The sequence below is a fragment of the Malus sylvestris genome, chromosome 3 (assembly GCF_916048215.2).
Source record: "Malus sylvestris chromosome 3, drMalSylv7.2, whole genome shotgun sequence".
Classification (NCBI taxonomy): Eukaryota; Viridiplantae; Streptophyta; class Magnoliopsida; order Rosales; family Rosaceae; genus Malus; species Malus sylvestris.
The window spans coordinates 5,356,115-5,380,622 of NC_062262.1; the positions used below are offsets into that span (position 1 = coordinate 5,356,115).

At 35.3% G+C, this 24,508-nt stretch overlaps 1 non-coding gene across 1 annotated transcript; it reads right to left on the reverse strand.

Annotated features, from left to right (window-relative positions):
* Positions 1 to 4,955: 4,955 nt before the first annotated feature.
* On the reverse strand, positions 4,956 to 5,099 carry LOC126617542 (small nucleolar RNA snoR136). The gene has a single exon (XR_007621415.1). It is a non-coding gene; the product is annotated as a small nucleolar RNA snoR136 (small nucleolar RNA).
* Positions 5,100 to 24,508: the final 19,409 nt, after the last annotated feature.

Consider the following 24,508-nt stretch of genomic DNA (forward strand, 5'->3'; position numbering starts at 1 on the left):
CCTCAAATTGTGCCGAGCTTAGTGGTTTGGTGAACAAGTATGCAGGTTGATTCGAGGTCCGTATGTAAGCTGTTTGCACCATTCCCATTTGAATCTTCTCACGTACTAAGTGACAGTCTATCTCTATATGCTTCGTTCGTTCATGAAACACTGGGTTCGAAGCAATGTGCATGGCAGCTTGATTATCACAAAACATTGTGACTGGTTGTGCATGATTTACTTGCAAGTCCTTCAAAATGTTTCTTAGCCATATAACTTCACAACAAGTAGTAGCCATAGAACGGTATTCTGCCTCTGCACTAGAACGAGATATTGTGCTTTGTTTCTTCGTTTTCCAAGATATCGGTGCTTGTCCAAGGAAGATACAATAACCGGTTATTGACCTTCTAGTGTCTTTACACCGAGCCCAATCAGCATCACAAAAAGCTTGTAATTGTAGTGAACCTGTAGAAGGCAAAAGAATTCCCTGTCCAGGAGATTGTTTGATGTACCTGAGAACCTTATGCACCGCTTCAAGGTGTGGTTGTCGTGGCTTGTCCATGAATTGGCTCAACATATTAACCACATAAGTCAGGTCAGGCCGCGTGATGGTTAAGTAAATCAGCCTCCCTACAAGTCGCCTGTATGAAGAAGGATCATGCAGGAGCGTCCCATCAGTTTGTGTAAGGGACAGGTTTGGTTCCATTGGTAATCGTGAGGGCTTCGCACCAAGGAACCCAGCATCTTCTAGTATTTCCAACGCATATTTGCGTTGGCACAAGGCAATCCCTTGTTTAGATCTTGCAACTTCTATCCCCAAAAAGTATTTGAGTTTTCCCAAATCCTTTAGTTTAAAATGTTGGGAAAGGAAGAGTTTAGTCTCTTCAATTTCTCTCAAATTGTTACCTGCAAGTATCACGTCATCAACATACACAAGTAATGCTATGAAACTGCCTTGACGGTTTCGGACGAACAATGAGTAATCTGACCATGATTGATGAAAACCAGCAGTCTTGAGAGCACTAGACAACTTGATAAACCATTGTCTCGAGGCCTGTTTTAAACCATAAATGGATTTGTGTAATTTGCATACTCGTGTCTCCCCCTTTCGTCCGAACCCAGGAGGCAAGGACATATAAACCTCCTCGTATAAGTCACCATGCAAAAATGCGTTGTTCACATCAAGTTGATGAAGATGCCAGCCTCGTATGGAGGCAATACTCAGGAGGACGCGGACGGTGGTGAGCTTGGCAACTGGAGCAAAAGTTTCCCGATAATCAAGCCCCTCAATTTGACTGTAGCCTTTAGCAACGAGACGAGCTTTGTAGCGTTCAACACTGCCGTCAGGTTTAAGCTTTACCTTATAGATCCATTTGCAACCGATGGGATGTTTGTGAGGTGGTAAGGGCACAAGAGTCCAAGTGCGATTGTCATGAAGGGCAACAATCTCTTTTTGCATGGCGTCACGCCATTTTGGATCCTGAACAGCCTGCGAAAAACTGGTGGGTTCTTTGATAATGGTGAGGGTGGTGAGAAAGGTTTTGTGAGTGGGGGATACATGGTCATAAGATAAATAACAAGATATGGGGTGAGATGTACCTGATGACTGGACCATGCTTGTGGAAGATGTGGGAGCAACACGGGAAGGGAGGGCCACCTCAACATGAAAGTCCTGCAAAAATGTGGAAGTTTTGGTCGGTCGACTGCTACGACGGAGTGAAGGTGGTTGGTCTGGTGATGGAGTGGTTGGAGGTGGGGAAGAGTGTAGGGTATGTGAAGGTGGTGATAAGGTATCTGGTGGTGGAGTTGTAGGAGGTAAAGGAGATGAGAGTGGTGTGATGTTGGCAAGTGTGGGAGAGGTGATGTTTATTTCTTCGGGTGCAAGGCTTGAGGGCGACTCAATGGGAGAGGTCAAGTCAAACGTGATGGGTGAGGGTGTAATGTTTGATGGAGATGGGGCAGCGGAAGTGGTATGATTTTGGAATGGAAAATGATCTTCAAAAAAAACATCCCTAGAAACAAAAGTCTTATTGTGTTTTATATCAAACAATTTATAACCCTTTTGACCATAAGGATACCCAAGAAAAATGCATTGGATTGCACGAGGGTCGAATTTAGAGGGCCTTTGGGCGTGTGTAGAAGCAAAACATAAACTACCGAAAACCTTTAAATGGGAATAGTTAGGTGCTTTGTGAAACAGTTTTTCGTAAGGTGTTTTACCTTGGAGAAGTGGAGTGGGTGTTCTATTGATGAGGTAGGCTGAGGTTAAGATTGCATCCCCCCAAAAACGTTTTGGCAAACAAGCTTGAAAGAGCAAAGCCCGAGCAACATTGAGCAAATGCCGGTGTTTACGTTCGGCAACACCATTTTGTTGTGGTGTGTTGACACAACTAGATTGATGTATGATGCCTTTGAGAGCATAAAATTGCTCAAGCTTAAACTCAGGGCCATTGTCACTTCGTATGATTTGAACTTTGGTATTGAATTGAGTCTCAATCATTTGAATGAATCCAACTAAAATGTCTTTTGTGTCAGATTTATGTTTCATCAAATAAACCCAAGTGCTTCTAGTGTAGTCATCTACGATGGTAAGGAAATACTTGGCACCTGAAATAGAAGCAACTTGATAACCACCCCAAATATCAATATGCAATAATTCAAAACATGATTTGGTAGAAATAGAGCTCAAAGGGAAGGGTGATCTTGTTTGTTTGGCCAATGGGCAAATTAAACATTTTTCCAAATCACAAGCCTTATTGTTAAATAAAGGTAATAACGAAGTGGCTTTATGAGATGGGTGTCCTAGGCGTTGGTGCCAAAGCTTTGGTGAGACGGTTTGAATATTGTTGCATGTTCCTTTCTTTGATGGGTCGAGGTAATAAAGTCCATCCCTTTCAGTTCCTGTCCCAATCATCTTCCCCGAGCGAAGGTCCTGAATGACACAAAATTGGGTGAAGAAAATGGTGACATATAAGGAATCATAGGCTAGTTTACTGATAGATATTAAATTCAACCTAAAGAACGGCACACATAGGACATTTTCAAGGATAAGATTATGAGAGAAAACAACTTGTCCAATGTGAGTGACTTTGGCAACGGAACCATTTGGCAGTTCAACTGTATGATTTTCAACAGCTCGTGAGTGTGTAAGGAGACTAGGACTGCAAACTATGTGATCCGTGGCACCACTGTCCAGGATCCAAATGCTTTTGGTTCCTTTACATGAAAAAGAGAAGGCTTTACCTGAAAGTTCTTCATGACTATGAGGATTACTGACTTGATTGGCAAATGATGATTTGTTCTTGTTCAACATCTGAAGGATTTGCTTGCAGTCCTCCTGAGAGAACGGGAAATTAGGCACTGTCTCTTGCTTGTTACTTTGTGAAACTTGATTCCCCTTTGAAGAAAAAAGACGATTGGATTCGGTCTCTGTGGCTGCTTTCCGTTTTCGACAGAAATCGAAGGTGTGGCCTTTCCATCCGCAAAAAGTGCACTTGAGATGTGCACGACAATTTTTGGTGATGTGATTGGTTTTATTGCACTTTCCACATCGCATCTCCTTGTCTTCAGGTGTAGGTTCTCGCGAGAGATTCTTCACTGCAAAGACAACAGTTTCTAGTTGTGTGATTTTCCCATTGGAAACCTCTGCCTGGCGTTCATGTCGAAGGACCAACGCATATGCCTTGTTCACCGTAGGCAGTGGTTCGAGAAGAAGAGTATTGCTTCGAACCGTAGCATACGATTCGTTCAGTCCCATAAGGAACTTCATGGTTTTCTGAGTTTCAACATATGAGTTCATCTCATTCTTTGTTCCACAACTGCATGCTGGAATGGAACACAAAGTATCACGTTCATCCCATAAACTTTTAAGTTTAGTGAAGTAAGAACTTACACTCATATTGCTTTGGACGCAATCATGGATCTCATTCTTAACATGGAACAGCTGAACTACATTCACATGTGAGAACCTCAACTGCAGATCGGTCCACATTTGTCGAGCATCCTTGTAGTTGATGACACTCCCTGAAATCTCCTTTGACATGGAGCCTAGTAGCCATGTCTTGACCAAGTTGTTGCAGCGATTCCATTGCTGCAGCTCCTCAAAATTATCCTTACTTGGTTTGTTGATCGTCCCATCAACAAAACCAAGTTTGTTCTTGACCGTTAAGGCCATACTCATGGATTGAACCCATGCGTTGTAGTTGTCTTCCACCAATGGTTGTGGTACGAGGATTGCACCAGGTTGATCCGAGTGGTGGAGATAGAGCGGGTGGTTGGGATTTTCCCATTTTGAATGAGAGGCCATGCCTAGAATGGTTGACCTCATGGCTGCTTTAGAGCTGTGTTTTGTGGTTTTTCCCAGATCACAGCTCTGATACCATATTGAATTTTGATGTATATTTGCTTGATGAAACAATTACAAGATGAAACATATATATAGGGAAGAAAAAGATCATAAGCCTAATTTTGCCTAACTTACCTATCTTGCTTGACTAACCTAACTTGCCTAACTTTGAACAAGAAACCTAACTTGCCTAACTTTGAACAAGAAAGTTGACTAGCCTAATTTCACTAGTCATCCAACACCATTATTCCAACATGTTTATTTCATGCATTTTAACAGTATGCATATTTATCTTACTTTCTTGATTTTTCTTCTTTAATCTTCTGATGTTATTCTGTTTTGCAAGTTTAGACCTTTAGAATCGACTTTAGAGTGGTTAGGTTTTATGTCCCCCGATTTTCCATGACAAAAAAATAATTATGCTTCTCTCCTCCTATCAACCAGTAAATGATCACGATTAACCTACACCACGGTTCTAAAAGAACACTGTTTGCATTAAAACTGCAGTAATTTTAATGAAAATCTGGGTATTTTATCTTTTTTGGTTTGATTTAGAATATAATCTTCGATAGAGGTAAAAGGTAAAGAAAAATAAAGTTGTATAAAAACAAAAGAAAGGGAGCTGAAGGTTGGATTTAGTCCTCCGACGTCCAAATACCACACAGAAATCGTGGCATTAGATAGCTAGGAGAACATCTTTCTCGGCTCTTCTCAAAGCATAACACGCACCCAGTTCGAATGTTAAGTGCATGTTGAATACGAAATTCAAAGCCTTTTTTTCATTGAAAAAAAAAAGATTGAAAATTTATGAACGGGTTATTGGAAGCATAGGTGCTCCAGCGTTCTGAATCTCCCCAAATTCGCAGTTTTGAGGGAGAGATTTGTAAAAAAAGGTGAAAGCAACACAATTTCAATGAAAATTATGAAAAAAATACAGAAAAAGTTAAGAGAGAAGGAAGGAAGGTTTGAAATTTGGGATTGGAGGAAGCGGCTGCTCTGATGCCCGAATATATAGGGTACCAAGGGAGAAGAGCTCGGGGGGAGTTTATAGATCAACGGTTCAGATTCTTTTCATCCCTTTTACCTTGCCCTAGTTTACTGTTTACCCAACAAGATTCTCTCCGAATCTTTTTAGTGAGGATTATGTAGATATGTGAATTGTGTGCGTTTATCGTACATCGTACAGTTAGTTTTTATCAGGTATTGTTTGTGTTTAATTTTAAATAAAATTATTTAAAATTATTTATGATCGCACAATGTATGATGAACGGACACGATTCATAGATCTTCGAAATCCTCACAATGAGGATCCAGCGAAGTTCCGGATTCCTAGTTTACTCTAGGCCAAGGTTGGCAAGTACGTGATTTCATATTTCCCCACCAAACTTTGGGTCCTTCTTACTTTGGTCCTTCAACATTTTGCCTAGTCTCAAGTTTGGCCACCAACGTTTCACTTTTGACTAACCGATTATGGTTACAAAAGTGATTTTGGTTACAAAAGTTGACAAAAAATCACACACGATTATTCATTCAAGAGCATTTCAATAACCTACTTATGTCTAGTTGTAGGGATTTATGCTGAAAAACGAAAAAATAAGACGGTTTGGAAAACTCTTGACAAAAACACAAATTGAAATTCCAACAATGTCCCGGAATATGAAACTTTAATTGCTAGATCTTTATTTAAAAAGATTAAAAAATCAAGACCTAACAGTTAAAAAGCTTAGAGTATCTTATTCTCCGAAGCACCACACAATTTTTGGAAACGCTTGGCCAACTTTCTTGATCACTAAGGGCGCCTTTTTGCATTTAAAGGCGTCCCAAAATGAAAAAAAACAACACAAAGTGCTTGAAAAGTTTCTGCCAGTTTCAACCTTGAACGTGCAACAACACAAACATTAAGCTAGCTCTCGGCCAAACTGACATGGAGGACAAAGCGATGGGGAAAACAAATAAATAACAAAGCTTTCGAGGAGTGGAAAGCAAAACGAATCACATCATCTAACGACAAATCAACTGTAAAACTATCTGCTATATTAACAGAAATTTAAGTCTAAAACACAAGAAAATGGTGTAGGACATGCACAATTACTCTCACAAAATCAACACTTCACAAGTCAAATCTTAATACGGAGTGTAGCACACGGTGGTGCAGCTGCATTCAAATCATCGCTCAGTCATCGATCCGAACACTCCAGGTCGACGCTACATCCAGTCCTCACCATAGACGCCTGACACTAAATCAGAATGACAAGTTAAAGCTAGTTTACAATCTTTCAGTTCAACTGAAATCAGTCTGTAAACATCCGAGAAGCAGAAAGAACAATAACTTGTATGGAGATGTCCATTAGGGAACTTCTTATTTTTTGTTAATGAAAATTTGTTTTCTTATTTTTGGAAGCCTAAACGCCGTCCTAAAGGTTTTGAGTATAATCTAGGACCTTCAGTCGATGCCTCGGACAAATGCTTGGGTATTTTCTACTAACTAAAAAGACAACCCTGCAAAATTAGTCTGTCTTTTAGGAATTTCATAAGCGACTTCACCTTCCATGGTTCTGTCTGTATGTTTCTTAATTGCCCGAAAAGTGCATGTGAAAGAAGTCTAAAAATACTTGAGTAAACCTCAGAACTGTTTTAGCATAACATTGAAACAATTCCTGGACAGTAATGGAAAGTGATATAAATCAAAATGTTCAGATGGTTACCTTCAAGCATCTCGTCATGTGTAAAATTTGTAGTGAAAATTCACAAAGAAGTCTAATAATCTATTCAAAGTAAAACACAATTAGAACAACTAATTCAAGAATTTTTGAAGCTGCCCATTATGAAAGAGGGTAGAGTTCTTCTATCCAAAATAGATACGTAAACTCGAGAAGTTCAATGTCACAAAGGAGGTTGAACCAAGAGCCGTAAACCGATTCACTTTTAGATGGCATTCAAATCCCACATGTATCTATTGGATCGTGATACCATCACATCCAATGACATCATAGCCAAGTACAGAGTCCGAAGTCTAATAGAACATAATGATAAGATGCTACCACCTAATGATATCTGACAAGAGACAAAGGTTAGAATGTTACCTCTTCCCGAACTCCATTAAATATCGTGACCCATTGTAACACAGGAACCACAGCAACACAACGACCAAAATATCTGTCAAGATTAAGGAACTGACAAATGCAATATAACAGCAGAAAGGAAGGCAGAGAAATCCAAATTAAATTTGAAAAAGAATGGTGGGATATATGGTAAAAATATTGAATCCTCATAGTATTACTTCCACAACAAGCATTTTGCAGCTATTATCAAGATTCATAACAATGCACCAGACGCTGATGACCAAAAACACAAATTTCTACTGTACTTATATATGACAGTATGGTAGAAACAATCAAACAATCTAAAAGTTTGAGTCGGTTCTTAGCATATGGTGATCTAAGAAACTGCCAACGAGGAGGCACTTTTCCAAATCATAACGGCAAGAAGAATTTCATATAAGCTAGAAAAATGCTAAGGGCCCAATTGATTACCGTTTCGTTTTTTTGTTTTCACTTTTTGTACTTGAGATATGAGGGAAAAGAGGGATGAAGAAGTTTGTTGAGAGAGAGGTGAAGAAACAAAGAAGAAAAAAATGAAAACCAAATCTAGAAAGTGCACCCAACTTGAAATGGTTTTTCGTTTTCATATTGTTCTACACCTCTCCCACCATATTCCCTACACTCTTCTATATCCCTCATTTCTCCCATGTATTTCCCTCTATATCTAACACAAAAATGAAAACTAGAAACTAAAAACAAAATAGTTACCAAACATTCCAAATTGTATACCTTAAATGTACCCAATCGAGGAAATAAGTTCACTCATGAAAGTATGCAAACTCATGTGCTCTCTAAACCAAAACGAGACAAATATCCGACATACGGAAGCGAAGATAAGGTAAAACACAGGATACTGAAGAGATAACGCTCCCACCAATCCAACATATAGAGCCCAAATGTCACATTGTAAAGATAGATCTTTCGTTGAACCCAATTCATAACTCCAGAATCTACAAACAATAAGCACAAGATTAGTGCCGGACTAAGATGTCCCAGATAAAAAACAAGTCAACAAAACCATATCCAAAGATTAAAAAAAAAAACATGAGTAAATAAGCACAGGAAAATAAAAATCAATTCACAGAAATTCCAGCACTAAATAATCTAGTAGGATGGAGTGGACTGTAAAGCTTAGAGCTTGGCTGTGATCTTGCCCATCTATATACATACATATACATATATATATATATATATATATGTTTATATTTGATTGGATTCCTACAGAACTTTATTGAGAAACCAACAAATGGGTATGTAAAAAAATTGGGATTGTGCACAAGATTTATTCTAAGCTAAAGAAAGGACCCTAAAAAAATCAGTGTGAAGGGATTGGCAGATTCAGTTCAGTGCAAGTTTCAAATTTGTATTTCAACATTTGTTCTTCAAAAGAACACTAACCAAACATATCAAATCCTACAAATTTTCTATCTTATTCCAAAATTTTCTCACCAACCAAACAGAGGAATGACTTACCGTTTTCAGAGAACGAAAGAATGAGTTCGGAGGAACTGGCCGGAGACGAGGAGGAGAGAGAGAGAGAGAGAGAGAGAGAGATTTTTTAGATGGCAACAAGTAAGACCGAGTCAAAACAAAAGAAAAACTTGTTCGGCCCAATTTGAAGCCCACATCGTCCATTAGACAATGAGGCTTTTGAGGCCCATTATTATTCAATTCATACTTGGGTTGTATTTGTCAAATATGGTAAAGCTTTTTAGAGATGACTTTCCCTTGGGCTTGGGCCTTTTAGCCCGTTTAGAGTAGTTTATCGACAATCTCACATATTATGTGCCAAATAGATCGAAGAGTAATTGAATTAAGGGAGCTTTAACGAAAAAACTTCTAGTACTGTTCACTTTAACGAAAAATCACATTTTTACACTAAAAAATCAATCATGGTATTATTCACTTTACCCTTTATTTTGTCTTTATCGTTAAAACTTAGTTTTCCTTAAATTAAAGGTCCCGCTTGGTTTTTTGTGGGAAAGATTTTTCACCGAGCCCCAAATTATTGGTGTATGATGTCTTTTTTTTTTTTTTTTTTTTTGAAGTGATTGGTGTATAATGTCTAGTTTGCTGTTTCCATGCTTGTTTGGAAGAATTTATACTATGACAAATGTTAAGGGAACTCTCTCAAAGTGGAACTTTTCATAAACTTTCCGTTACTTCACAGTTTAATGTCAATTCTTGTGCCAACATTATAAAACATTATGCAAAAAAATATGAGGTAGTAGAGAGTCCAGAAAATCTCATTTTTAAGAGTCTCTCTATAATTTTGTTTTATGCCTCTTGATTTGGTAGTGTATTAATTTAAGATACGGCTTTAGTTCTTGATATTCGAGTTGAGTTTTGGATACTTTGCCTGTCCTTTGTACGCATATTTTCCAATAATAGAAAAAGTGAATTATGTATTAGAGCACTTTCACCAAACCATTTTTGTTAGAGAATGCTAGTAACCTTTGCACTAATCTTCGCATTTGGACATTCTTAATTTAACAACTGTCATTCGTCATTTGTTCACACAAAAACCAAGACGTTTAATGCTTTGGGAATTGTTTTTTTTATTTTCCATCTTTAATTTCTAGCAAAAAAACGTTAAAAGTTTTAATTTTTGTGTAAATGGTGATGAGGTCCAAATACAAATGTTTGTGTGTTGCTTGCACTCCCCTTGGGCTTAAGCCGAAATGAACTAGAAACAAAATCTACCCCAAAAGCCATTCCCAACCGCCCAAACTTGCCAAGGTAAGAGATGGATCCCGCTAAAACCATTTTCAATGTCTTTGTGGCTTGAAAATCCCTCAAACATATCCTCGATTTCTTTCTCCCTCGTTGTAAAGGGCCTTTTCTTCCACACATCAAGGGCACATCAACCTATTGCAAAGAACCATAGTAGCAATTTCTCTTTTGAACATTTTGCTTTTTGGATTTTTATCACAAACTGTCTTTAAAAATGACTTAATTTCCTATTTTGGTCTCTCAATTTTAAAATTGATCAATATCGTCCTTGAAAATTGACTATCATACATCATTTTGGTCATTCCGTTAAGATTCTGTTAATTTGTTGACGTGGCACACATATGAAGTTTACAAATCCAATAAAATGGTGTCATGTTGAAATATAATTTAAAACTATAGGCAAAAGTGATTTAAAACAATCAGAAAACTTAAATAAATGGATTAAAACTAACTCAGCTTTAAAAAAACTAAAATCGAAAGGTTGAACAGATGCGCTCTTCACCTCCTCATGTCAATGATACTAACACATGCGCTCTTCACCTCCTCATGTCAATGAGACAAAACAAAGTGTAAAAAATAAATTAAGATTATGTAAAATACAAGTAGCATAGCTAATATCAAAACAAAAACATCCCCGAGAGTAAATAATTATAATAATAATTGTCATTTAGAAAAGAAAAAACAGATAATTTATTCATTAGCAAGAACAAATGCCAATAGTTTTAACAGGTAATTTATTCATTAGCAAGAACAAATGTCAATATTATCATCATCACCATCATTGTCATAACTTTTTTGTAAGAGAAATGCTAAGGAGACTCTTAAAAGTAAGACTTTTCATGAACTCTCTGCTATGTTATGTTTTTTCCACAATATTTTATAATCTTAGTACGGAAATTGACATTAAACTTTGAGGTAGCAAAAATTCTACGAAGAATCTTACTTTTAGAGAACCTCCTTAGCATTTATCTTTTCGTATTGGAGAAGTTAGTAGACTGAAGAGATGCTAAATTGGTCATGAGCTGCTTATCTTATCTTATATTATTTTTCTCTCTGATTAATAATTAATACCCAACACTCATCTCCTTCACGCCTTCCATTCCCCTCTGCTTTTCCTCTGGGATTCCATGATAGCAAAATGCTAAACAAGTCGTGCACCACGCTAACCTTCAAAAATTAAGAGATCCTAATCAAGGTGCTATATTTTATGAATTTAGTCGTCACTTGTATCCTTGTAGAAATAGAAGCCAAACACAAAAATGTGAAAACCCTTTTTACACTTTTTCTTATAATTAAGACTCAAAACAAACGATAAGAATATGTGTTAATCAAGTGATGAATCGCTCAATTTGTCCTCGTCATACACTTTGATTCGATTCCCAATATAATTTAAGGATCTCTTACGACATTTTCAAAGCTTAATTAGATAGAAATTTGGCAGATTTTTTTAATGGGAGTCTTAACGAAACATTCATTGTACTATTCACTTTTAACGTTAAGGATATTTTTACTTTAAAAAATCACTCAGAGTACTATTCACTTACAACACATTTTTATCATTTTAATTAAAATTCAAAATTTTCAAGCATTTTTCATTAATTTTTTTAATTAAATAAATGCCTACGAATCTTACTGTTTCCCTCAGACTCTCTTGCATATAAACAAACTGCAAACTCATATTCAGTGTTTGATTAGGTTTAGGGTTACGCTGTTGACTTATTTCTTAGAGCATCGATCTCCAACAATTTGTTAAATTTTTGTTAGTTTAGCGGGTGAATAGTATAGAAAAATTACTTGGCTAGTCCTTTTAATTTTTTTTATCTCCCAAAGTACTCTCTATTTTAACAAGCTTTGAATATTTTATTATTAATCATTTCAAAAGAAAAAACTCAACATACTCATTTTCTAAAACCATCTTCTTACTCTTTCTTTTCTCCTTGGCTCACGGGTCCATCCTGGAATTTTGTTATATCTTTAACATTTAACATTTAAACAGTGAATATAAACTCAAAGAACAATTGTTCACTTTGCTATTATATAGAGTCCTTTATAGAGTCTATTGGAGATGATTTTTATGAATTTGGCTCTTTAAACTAGCTTCTGGTCTTATAGAGTCTCTTGTAGATGCTTTAACAGTTTACACTCGTTTAGTCATTAAATAAAGGGTAATGTTAGAGCGATTAAATTTTTAAATCAAAATTGTAAACTAAATGATATGGTGGTTGATAATTTTATTATTACTTAAATATTGATTAACGTGTTATTTCTTATTGGTTACACATCATTTAGTTTGTAAATTTGGTTTAAAATTTTGATCATCCTAACATTATCCTTAAATAAAATTGTGTCAAACCTTTCGGTCGTTATCAGCCGATTAAGGCTGATTTACATTATTGACTTACTTGTTTAACTGTTTAAGCTCGTTTGGAGAATCAGTCTTTGTTTAACATTACGTCTGAGTTCTCGTTCGCGATAAGACAAAACTCTTGCCACAAATAATTCCAACTGCGCCATATGTCACTGGTCATCAATAAAACACGCAACTTAATCGTGTTGCCGCACGCCATGGCAAGTTGTGAGTATACTTATAGATGAAATTGGAAATTAAGCCTAGCAAGTTAGCTAGCTATTGCTCCAATTAAATATAAGACAGTTTAGTCTTTATGCATTGTGATGACTTTCTTCGAGCTTACCTAGCTATTAAACAAAGCTAAATCAGACTCCACTTTCTGGACGGTTATCAGCAACCGGTGGTTACATTATCAATCGTTTTCACTCACAAAGTGTTGCAAATTGCAATAATTGAGAATTAGGGTTTCGTTTTCAACAAATTGGTCCCCATACATACCAGTGAGAGAGAAATGAAGTGAGACTCCATGGATTCACTTTTACCTTATATTTTTTGCATAATGTTTAATAATGTTGGCATGAGAATTAATTTTAAGAGTACTGCTTGGCTACTCAAAGATGAGTAAGAGCTCATACCAAAAACTCTTCATGCCTGATTTAAAAAATTTTGTGCTTATAATCGAAACTGTTTATATTATACATTACTTTGTAAAGATCATCTCTATAAAAAAAAAAGAATTAAAATTAAGGTCGTTAAGTCGATCAACTGTAGCAAATAGATAGACGGTTTGTAATGCTTTTACCATTTATGTCCATTTGTTCTAATACAATTCAATGGCTAAACAACCTTAGTTTTAATTGATTGTTTGCATGATCTTTATAATATGAATGGTGATCTAGTAATAAACACAAAGGTTTATGAATCAGAAATGAAGAGTTTTGAGTAGGAACTCCTATTCATTATTTGAGTAACCAAATATTATTCTAACTTTAAACTGTAGATGATAAAGAGTCTATGAAAATCCTCACTTTTAAGAGAGTCTCTTGGTGAGATTATACTACTATTGCTAAATTGTCAAACTACAGCAGCGGATTCCTCACGCCACATATCTTGTACACGAATCATTGTTTACTATCAACTAGCTATAGTATATAGGAACATTATTGAGTGTTAAGCAGTACATGCATACGTGATTTGACCAAAAAAATTCCGTAGCTAGGTATGTAACAAAGTATTTGTTTAATAATAATGGTCCCATAAGTGTATTTGGCTTTACTTGGAATGGAGAAGTTTCTAATGGATCAACAAAGACGGTGAGAAATTAAACTCTTTCGTCCAATAAATTTGTGGTTTAACTAGTTAAATATTTATTTGTGCACATGAATCAGAACTGTGTTCAATTTTCTTTCCGTAAATCACATGAAAACAAATTAATAACGGCCCTTTTTTTTTTCAACTCAAGGGCATGGTTTTTTTCCTTGAGTTAATAATAATCAAGATGAACCATGACTATAAACAAGTAAGAGAATCTGTACCTGTATTATAAAAAGTGATCAGCATTGTGTTTAAACACATGATTCTTTGCAGTTAGGAGTACAATTAAGAAAAATCTTCCTTGTCTGCCATAATTGAGCATGAAAATTGGGTAAAGATATTTAGGAATATTTGCACTAATTTGGGACATGATTAACACGAGAGATCACACTTCTCACCTTTTGTTCATATTATTCAAACCTTTCTGTTGCATTCTTTGCTGCGATTTCTTAATTATATAAAGAATCCATTAAAGTACTTAAGATTATATTATTCTTTGTTTACAAAAGATTATATTATTCTTTGTTTACCAATTATAGGTGTAGATCCCAGAATGGGATCCGCTCTGGACCTTAGTGTTTGGAGCCTAAAGATCAACTAATTTGGGTCATACAAATTGAATCCAACGGTCTTCATTAACTCATTTTTCTGGCCCACCACACACATACCAACATCTTTGATTTTTTTAATATACCAATCAACGGCCAAATGGATTGATCTTTAGACTCCGAACACTAAGGTCCGGAGGGTATCCAATTTCGTAGATCCCTTCCATAAAACTAAGAGTTTAAAGTTTAAACCTGTCTAATCAAAGCAATAGCACATGCCTTTTTAAAATTTTGATAACATCTTGAGTAAAAGATTTTGGCAATGAAAATCAAGCAGGTGACAGTAGGCTAATTACCAAGATAACCAAGTTGATTAGATTGGATCTATACATACATATATGGTTTTCAAGGAAATTCACCGTATTATGACACATGTTAGTTATAACACATATATCTGTAACATGTGTTAAGATGGATACGAAGAAAACTTCTCTCTAATTTGATGTGTCGGATTATTTAATTTCTTGGACAATAGTACATACATATATATGTATGTATTTACACTTGCTTGTCATTTCTTCCTTTACTTGCATTTATTACAACAATATCTCCAGGAACCTGGAATTGAATGCGGTTACACTTGATTTTTAGATCATCTCTAATCATTGTGTAAAAAATTAAAAATTTTAATTCATAAATTTTATGTTTTAACCTAGAAATAGTTTTTCTGCGTCAACCCTTTTGGGTTAAATTTTTAGCCCAAAATTATTAAAGAATAAATTTAGGATAATTTTTTTTCTTAAAGTAACTTAAAAAACACAATTATGTAGACTATCTTAATTTAATTTTATGAACATTTTAAACTAAACATATTTATATTCCTATAAATATTGAAAAATCAGCTAAACTGACATTATGAAACTCGTGGAACATTATGAAAGAATATGAAACACATTAAAGAAATTTTCTTTTTAATTATTTTATTTGTTAGATTTAAACTTGGACAGTTAGGTCTTTTTTTTTTTTACCGTTAAATTTGATCATATTAGATTTTAACTATTAGATTCCTTGAATTTATAAATATAAAACTAAAAAAAATACACCTATATATAGTGGGCCAACACATTAACTGGGAGGAATTCTGGCCTAAATTTGCCTCTTTTTTGGGTAAAACTTATATTTGGCTCAATAGTTAGAGCAAGTTAGAATAAGTTTGGAATCTAAAACTTGAGTTTACTCTAAGAATTGGAGTAAGTCTAACATATAACTGCCTGCAGATTTCAGAAAGATATAAGTGTGAATAATTGGAACTTCTATCACATGATCACAGATGGATAGTCCTGATCTTATGACATGGCCTATTTATTCCCATCCTGGCATTTCCCGACAAAACGGGACAATTCTACAAGTACCAGCGGTCCTTGCCCATCAGTATATAAATTATTAATTAACAGCTTACTCCGCCTTCATGATATGGCTCACAATAAGAAAATTTTCGGGTGTATCATATCATCAAGTAACATATTGATGATGTGTATCGAATTCATTAAAATTAGTATAACACGAGAGTATTGATATCTCCATTTAAAGTTTAAGAGCCAGCCTGTAGAGAGATAAGAAGTGAGAGAGAGACCGTGACACCATTCGTAGATTTAGGGTTTATATATTAATAACAATGATAACAAACATTTTATAATTTGAGTAAATTCGATGTAAGACATCACATATCAAATACACAATAATTTGTTCAAAGGAAGAAATCAATGAGATATACTTGCCATATGTGTCTTTTTCCTTTTTGTCTACCACTAGGAACAGGATAAGGCCTATTATATGTACTTTATCTAGTAGATGATTGTGATCCTCTTTGTCTGCATTTATTTGTGTTCAGAGTATAAATTTCACGTTCAAGAAAAAAAAAACTTTACATGTGCTTATATGTAATTAGATTACTCCTCATATTAATAATTGATCTTATAATGGAACCTTAGATTTTTTTATGGTATCAGAGCATGTTGTCCCTCGTGTGAAACCCAACGGTCACGTGCACGTCATCCCACTTAAAAATTTGTCACACGTGAAGGGACGTGTTAAGAGTATCAATTCCACATCGGAGAAAAGAGAACATTTGCATGTGCTTATAGGTATTTGACCTACTCCATCCCAATTGGGTTTATATATTGTGGAACCTCAACTTTCTTCAATTTGCTTCTCTCCTCTTCTTACTTTCTCCCCTCTTTCCGGGTTTATTTTTATGTTTAGGCATATATATAGGTCTACCAAGCAATGTTTGGGGTGTATCTCAAAGAGTGAGGATCCTCGCCGGATCTTTTTTGAGAGGATCCTGAGAATTCTCAAATCACATCCGCTCATCGTACGATCAGAAATTATATTAAGACCCATATGCTGTTGTGTCAATCCATTCCTGCATGCAATACAATTGTTCGGCCAAGTTGTATGATGGGGCTTACAATTTCTGAAAATAACGTTTGTTGTTTTGCCATCACTCTCTGATTCTTTTACTAAAGATCCTCTAGCCAGTGTAATCTAATTGGGATTTGATTGCAAATTTTGACAACACAATTATGTAATAAAAAATACAGAGAAAAGGATAAAACAGCAAACCCTAAGAGATCACTAAAATACAGAGAAAATATGGTTGCCCAAGAAAAAATATCACTAAATTAAACTGGGGAAACGTTCAGCGATCTAGATTTGGTGTGTGATCGATGTTGTCATGGTGATCGTTATGTGGTACATATAATATAATAGAGCATAGTTATATTAAGTTTATGTTAATGACGATTGATGATGATGTTAAATAATATTAACACCAACAATTATAACAACAACAATAATAATATGAAACAGCAACATCACCAATACGATATCAACAAAGTTCATGCAAACATATTGTTTACATATTTTAAATTGTACATTACAAACCATATGATGCAAATATATATTCTTTGATTCATGAAAGAGCATTATGCATTATCGCCATGTGCGCAACCACAATTTATCAATCTTATCTCAACCCTTTTGTGAATTATTGGTGGACGAACACATGAAATGTATGGATAATATCTGACCATATTAGTTGTTACATGGTGCAGTATTTCATGGGTTATAATATGAATGAGTGACGTATGTTCAACTTTTAGAGTACATTAATAAGAAATGAAACTTTACTTATTATAGTTTGGCTGTAACAATAACATTGCGTGGTGATATGCACCTAGGGAAGCAATCATATGGTTATACACTTTGGAACGGATTTGATCTTCACCGATTTTCATCTCCCCTAACAATTTACTATTTAACCAGTGAACTTAAGATTGGTTATATTATAGCCATGGCTGTGACAGGAGGAAGAGCAAGATGATAAAAGAAAATTTGAGAAATATTCTGTCATTTTCAACCAAAACGTATATTCGGAAAATTTCCAACTGCCAACGACAGAAAAATATAATATTTATATTTATTATATTGTATATAAGCATGAAGGACGTACATATGTTACAAAACGTTAGTGAGTGAAAAGAGATTCGAAGAAATGAAAACACCCGGAGCCGTTTATATATGCAGAATATGTATAACTCTTTAGTACTCTGTAAAGGCCAGCATTGAAGCAGACAGTGAAAGCTGATCAAGCATGGCTTATCCATTTATCCAAAAGCCACAGATCATCTCTAGCGAAAGCTTAATTGCCCTATACTATTTTAACACATGAGGCTTAGCCTTTCTTTTTCTTCTAATAATCTAAAGCATAAAAATAAAACTAAAACTAGCACTTTAAAAATCTTTTTATGCACTTCTCACAATCGTACGTATTTATCGAGTTTATATATAGAAAATTTGAAGTGCACAATTAGAATTTTGGAGTGCCTATAACAGTGTCCTAAAAATATTAAATTTAAATGATTTCATTCATAGTGTAAACTCCATTTATACATATATCACAAAATATGGATTTCAATGATTAGGATTCCTTTAAAAGTATTAAAAGTTCATTTTGGTTTAATTACAATATTTGTAGAACATGGAATCTGATCTAGGGTTTTAATTATTCCATGGGAGCTAATATATTTATACCTTTCTAAGCCTCTCAATTGTCAAACACCAATATTTATTCTGACTATCAGATTAAAAAATTAACAAATGACGGACATGATTAAACATACATGAGTGCGTAAAAGGTACAAATGTGTGTATTTATCATTTCACTTCATAAAATTAGCCTAATAAACAATCTCTACTTCTCTACTTTAATAGAAGAAGAGAGATTATATTCACTTCCCACTTTACTTCTCCCACACTTTTTTAATTTTTTTAATATTTTCTACACACCATTAACACTTGATAGAAAAATATTAAAAAATTAAAAAGATGTGGGAAAAGTAATTTAAGGTGTGTGAATATAATCTCCCTAGAAGAAATACTTTCACATTAATATTGCAACAACGTTGTTAGATAATAACTTAGAAAAATTAAGGGTTACTCAGTCTACAACCTATAAACATTACTTGTAAAAGCTTAAACTGATACAATGAGGGACCAACGCTTAATTAGTTTATGTTATAACAAAATTTCGAGCCAATTAATATAATCACTTGTTAGTGAAGGTGTTTGGGCCCAAAAATATTGTTTTGGGCCTAGTTTAGATCTTTCTCGGCCCAGTGTTGGATAGGCTGAGTTTAGAATCCTTCTCGGCCCAGAAATCGTATACAGGTGTCATTGGGAGATAATCAGCCCATGGGCCGCACGGTCGAAGTTGGCCATATCCTATCGGAAATTGGGAATGTGGACGAATCCTGTTATGAGAACGAATTTCGACAAGATCAGGATGCTAGGATTGAATATGGTCTGATAACGAGTTATGTTCAAAGTCCTGGTAAGAATATGATTGGTCGAGATAAAGTTAGATCATGAGAAGGAGTTTTAATCCGGGATTGATTGGGATTCAATACAGGTTGGCTGCTATAAATAGGGAGGGAAGACATCGAAACAAGGCCCTCCAATTCAACACATAAATTGCCCTGTGCATTCTCTCGCTCTACGCGAAACCTCTCAACAACCTTGAGATTTTTGTTTTTCCTCTTTTCGCCGACGCACCTTCAGTTTGGATAAACAACACTGTGAAGGCAACCGGCGAACATCTTCAGTTTAGATAAACAACATTGTTGCCGTAGAATCAGCCGACCGTGGAGTATCTTCAGTTTGGATAAACAGCACTGCGACATGGCCGACTCGTTACCCATCAAAGTCTCGGTCGAGAAGGATTTTTGAATCCTTATCGGCAAAGGTCATCTCGTTAACCTTCTCGACAAACCGAGGTGTTACGAGTTATTATACTCGGCACGTTGAACGCCGAGTCGTTTATGATTGGTTATTCGCAAGTAGGTTTTAGAGTTCAGCATTCTGACGGCCGAACCACTTTCACAATCAAGACGTATATTCGTTTTGAATATTTGTGTCCTTATTATACTCTGGTGTCAATTCAGCGTGCTTATACTCTTACGAATATAATCACAGTGACCGAATCCGGCGCCAACGATTTGTGAACTTTGCAGAACTAGTAGCTTTGTCTTCAAACTCTAGAACCTGAAGGCCGAGGCGTGTTCCTTCCTCGGCCGCAGTCGCACGATCGAGAAGTCAACCGCACACCCAACGCAACATCAACAAATTTTACTCCTCGGCCGACGAGTTGGCACGCCCCGCATACAACTGAAGGACGTAGTTAGCTTACTAATTACTCGACCTACGCGCCACGTAGGTTTAGTAGTTTTTAGGGTCAACAGAAGGGCTTGGTTCAAGTGTTAATCCAGACATGAGGTACTTGCAGGTACATAATGCCCCCTACGCAAGCAATGAGGGCTTGGTTCATGCCATAATATATTTGAGTTTTAATTTGAAGGAAGGCATGTAGCCGTATATTCGGATCAAATAAACCATCTTAGAAATATATTTTATTTTTGTTGGTGGGGAAGAAATAGAAAATTGAAGTTTCCAAAAGAAACGACGTTTGCATATGTGCGATAGGTTTTCACTCGTCAGTGATCTGTCTTATATACCCATGCATGCAAGCATGACATGTGAACGCATACCTAAAATGTACTATTTGTTTTTCTTTGGACAAATTAAGGTCCTATCCCTCATTTTTCTGTTCGCTGATTGAAACCTTATTCTTTTTACCACAATAAGTGACCTAGTAGTAAGGGCACAAATTGCGGCTTCCAAATAAACAAACAATGTGGGAGGTCCCGAGTTCGATACTCCGAGCTGATGAATTTGCTTGACTATGGCCATGGATAGCGTGAAATTCCCCATAGCTCTTTGAGCCTAAAAGATGTGGATAATCATGGCTTGCCACTAGTTGTCCAATTTTGAAAAAAAAAAAAAAAAATCTTATTCCTTTGATATTTATCTGTCATTATTTTAATTATAACATATTTACATGTTAGCATATTTAAATTTTCAAATATATTCATTTAGTGCTAAAATTTAATACGTAGTATATTTATGTTTATGCTTAAAATGTGTGCATATATACATGCCTATTTTTAATTTGTCGCCATGTTCAATTTGCAACGATTTTTTTTTTTACCAATTTTCTTTCTAATTTTAATTTGAACCCATATATTTAATTATTTCTGTGCCCATACTTATAAATTTTTATTTGTACTCATAATTTTTTTTAATCTTTTATTTGTATCCATAATTTATTTATAATATACTATTTTTTTTATAAAAAAAGGTACCACTTTTTTATGTAAAAATGTTCCAATTTTTTCATATAAATATACCCATTTTTTAATATAAAATGTACTCATTTTTAATGTAAAATCTATTCACTTTTTTTTACTATAATGCGCCCATATTTTATTCAGTCAAAGTATTAAAAATAATAAAGTTTCAGTCTAAAACATTGGTCAAATAGAGAACGGAACCAAAATTTCCTTTCTTTTGATGCTAATTTATTAGAATTTAGGATAATGCATTCGTTCAAATGGACAACAAAAATTGAGTGAAAACATGATTTTAATAAAGTACTTAAAATAAAATAGATTAAGTTCCAACATATCTTAAAATTTTCATTGGTGGGCAATTACCATCAGGAAACAAATTATGTCATATTTTACCCTTACATTGGAGATGGAGAGATTATTGAATGTAGGATTTATTGATGTAATGTCAGGGTAGGTTCAATTTCATTCGGTTTTATTTTATGTCAAAACCAAAAACTAAATCGAAATTACTATTTGGTTCGGTTCGTTTCGATTTGGTTTTCTTCAATTTTATTTTAGTTCAACTCCTTTTCGGTTTGATATTTTTTTGTCAGTTCGATTCCGTTTCAGTTCGAATTTGATTGGTTTGTATAATTGTGTGACGGATGTGTATAATATATAGAATGGGGGCGCAAGGTCTCAATCAGTACCAAGGTAATAAAACAAAAAGAATATCATCCTACACACATTTGATCCCTTGGAAAACAAAGTGTTCGGCCATCATGTACCACTACAATCTTTAATCTTATACCACCACCTTCATTATCACCATCATTGTAGTCATCGTTGCTGCCACCACAATCACCGCCACAACCACCACAACCACAATCACCACCACTGTCATGAAAACCACAACAACCTCCACCACTATTGTTGCCATCACGGCCGCCATAATCGTTACCCTTCCCCTACCACCACTGCTACCTTTGCACCCCAACCACCACACCCCACTATTGACACTGCCATTATACGCCCACCATTTTAGTTGTCATCGCCACCACCATCATCATCACCGTCGCCACCACCTGCAACTACTACCAACAATCTTACACTTCCGCTGAGATCACCAATATCAGTGTTGTCGCTGCCACTGCCAATGATGTTGCTACCACCACCACTTTCTGCCACCACTACTAACTTTGCACTCCAACCACCACCACTTTCTGCCACCACTACTAACTTTGCACTCCAACCACCACATTCTATTATTGGAACCACCACCATAGTCGTTACCACCACTACTGCCATCACCCTCACTACCATGTTCATTTTTGTCATTACATACAATTTTATTACTTACTTTAAAATTTACCTAACACTTTTACACTGTTTTAATACTCACAATACTTTAAAAAATACTGTTTATCAAACATTAAATTGCTATATTTTACAATAATTATTATTAAAGCACAACATAAACAATTTTTTTTAAAAGCATAGCAATCTCAAACTGACCCTTAGAATTTCTACCTCTTCGAACATTCACACAACCCATTTGCTTTGACAGGAACCGACCCACCCACAAACTTACTATTATCAAATAACAAAGGTGGAAATTTGAGAGCCCTTTTCTTAATCCAAACCGAAAGCTCGAAACTTTCTATTATTTTATGCCACACCGAACCACTGAAACCGAACCAACAGATTTCAGGTCAGTTTGGTTTTCTAAGTCGGTTCGAGTTTTTCTCGCTTTGTTTTTTTCCCGGCTTTGATATGGTGTTCGGTTCGATTTTCCGGTTTTTAGAACCCACTCTTAATCTCATATCACTTGAATTTAAGGCACATCATATTATTATTACATCTTAATTTTGATAGATTTATCTCGCGGCTTTTCAATGCCCTGCAACAAATCCCAGAGTGGTAGATATTCTTTATCTATTTTTTTTGTTGATTAGTCTAACTATCTATAGATTTCTCCAGAAATAGTATTGCTCATATCTAGTTAATTATCTCCGAATTATTGGTTGGTAATAGGTATAAAAATGGCTATTTGACGAACTTGTTCAAGTGGGGATTCGTTAATTTCCCATGTGGTTTATCCGGATGAGGTTTTATCTGAGCCACACCTTTTGGCATGCTGCTGTCCGTTATACTCTTGGGGTTGAGCAATGAAATTATATTTTACAGTAAAAAACAGAGGTGGGGATTAGTTTCCAGACCCGGCCATGGTGCGTACATTGATTGAGAGAGGAAGAAGGAAACCCTAGGTCCCCATGCATGCATGATGAATTGGTAGGAACCACATGCACTAATTGCTCATGATATCTTTGCTAATCATGGAACTAATTACATATGCATACAAATTTGCCACCGATGAAATTAACTTTTTTTTGTCTGTCTTGTCACTCACTTCTTCTCACATAGTGATGGTAAACATGATTGTAAATTGTCTTTTCCTTCGTAGCTTAATTAGGTTAAGCATTAACTTTCTGTTTTACGTTAATGTCATGGTCTTGGTCCCGAAAAGTAACGACACCACATATTTGTTGCCACTCTTAATTATTAATTCTATATAGAATTGTATAATGCATGCTTAGCTAGGCATGAAAGATAGATTATATTAAGAATTTACAGTACGATTTACCAATTATCTTCATGAAGTAAGAAGGAAAAAAAAAGAAAAAAAAAAAGAACCTTATATCCTACGAACTTTAGTGGATGAATTTAAACAAAAATATACACCCGTTCTTGAGAACTGGGCGAGAGCTTTATAGGAGATAATTTGGAGAATATGAGTGAATGCTATTACGTCGGCATATATTAAAATGAATAGATTCATAATTGATGTAGGATTAGACTGGGTGAATTCCTACGAGGAAAAGTAAAGAAAAGAAAGGGATTTAAAATTGATAAGACAAAAAGAACGCAGTTTCCCAAAAAAAAAAAAAGACAAAAAGAACACGTAAGGAGTCTACATTTGGTGTCTGAGTTCTGTTTCGGGGCATAATACATTCTCGAATAGAGCACGACGTTCCGGTTCAAACTCATTGTTTTGCTGTGATCTATGATGGATTTAAGCTATTCGAGGTCGTTAGGCTTATAAAACTACATTTTAAAGTTTGTAATAAAAATCAAACATTTTATTTGTCGTCTAATTAATGTCCTTTTGTTTTCATTTAATTTTCAGATGCCTTTGAGTTACTCCAGGGTGTTATAATCAGCTTACTTAAGTCATTGGCGGCCCCCTATTGTAATCTTTCAATCAATTAATCAAAACACAAACTTTGAGATTTCTCTCAAAATAATTTGTCTTTCAAAGATTTATGCTTGTAATCCTTTTAAGTTTCGCGCTAGTAATCTATGAATCATTTAATTGATAAAATAATGATGGAATTAAGTATTAATACGAA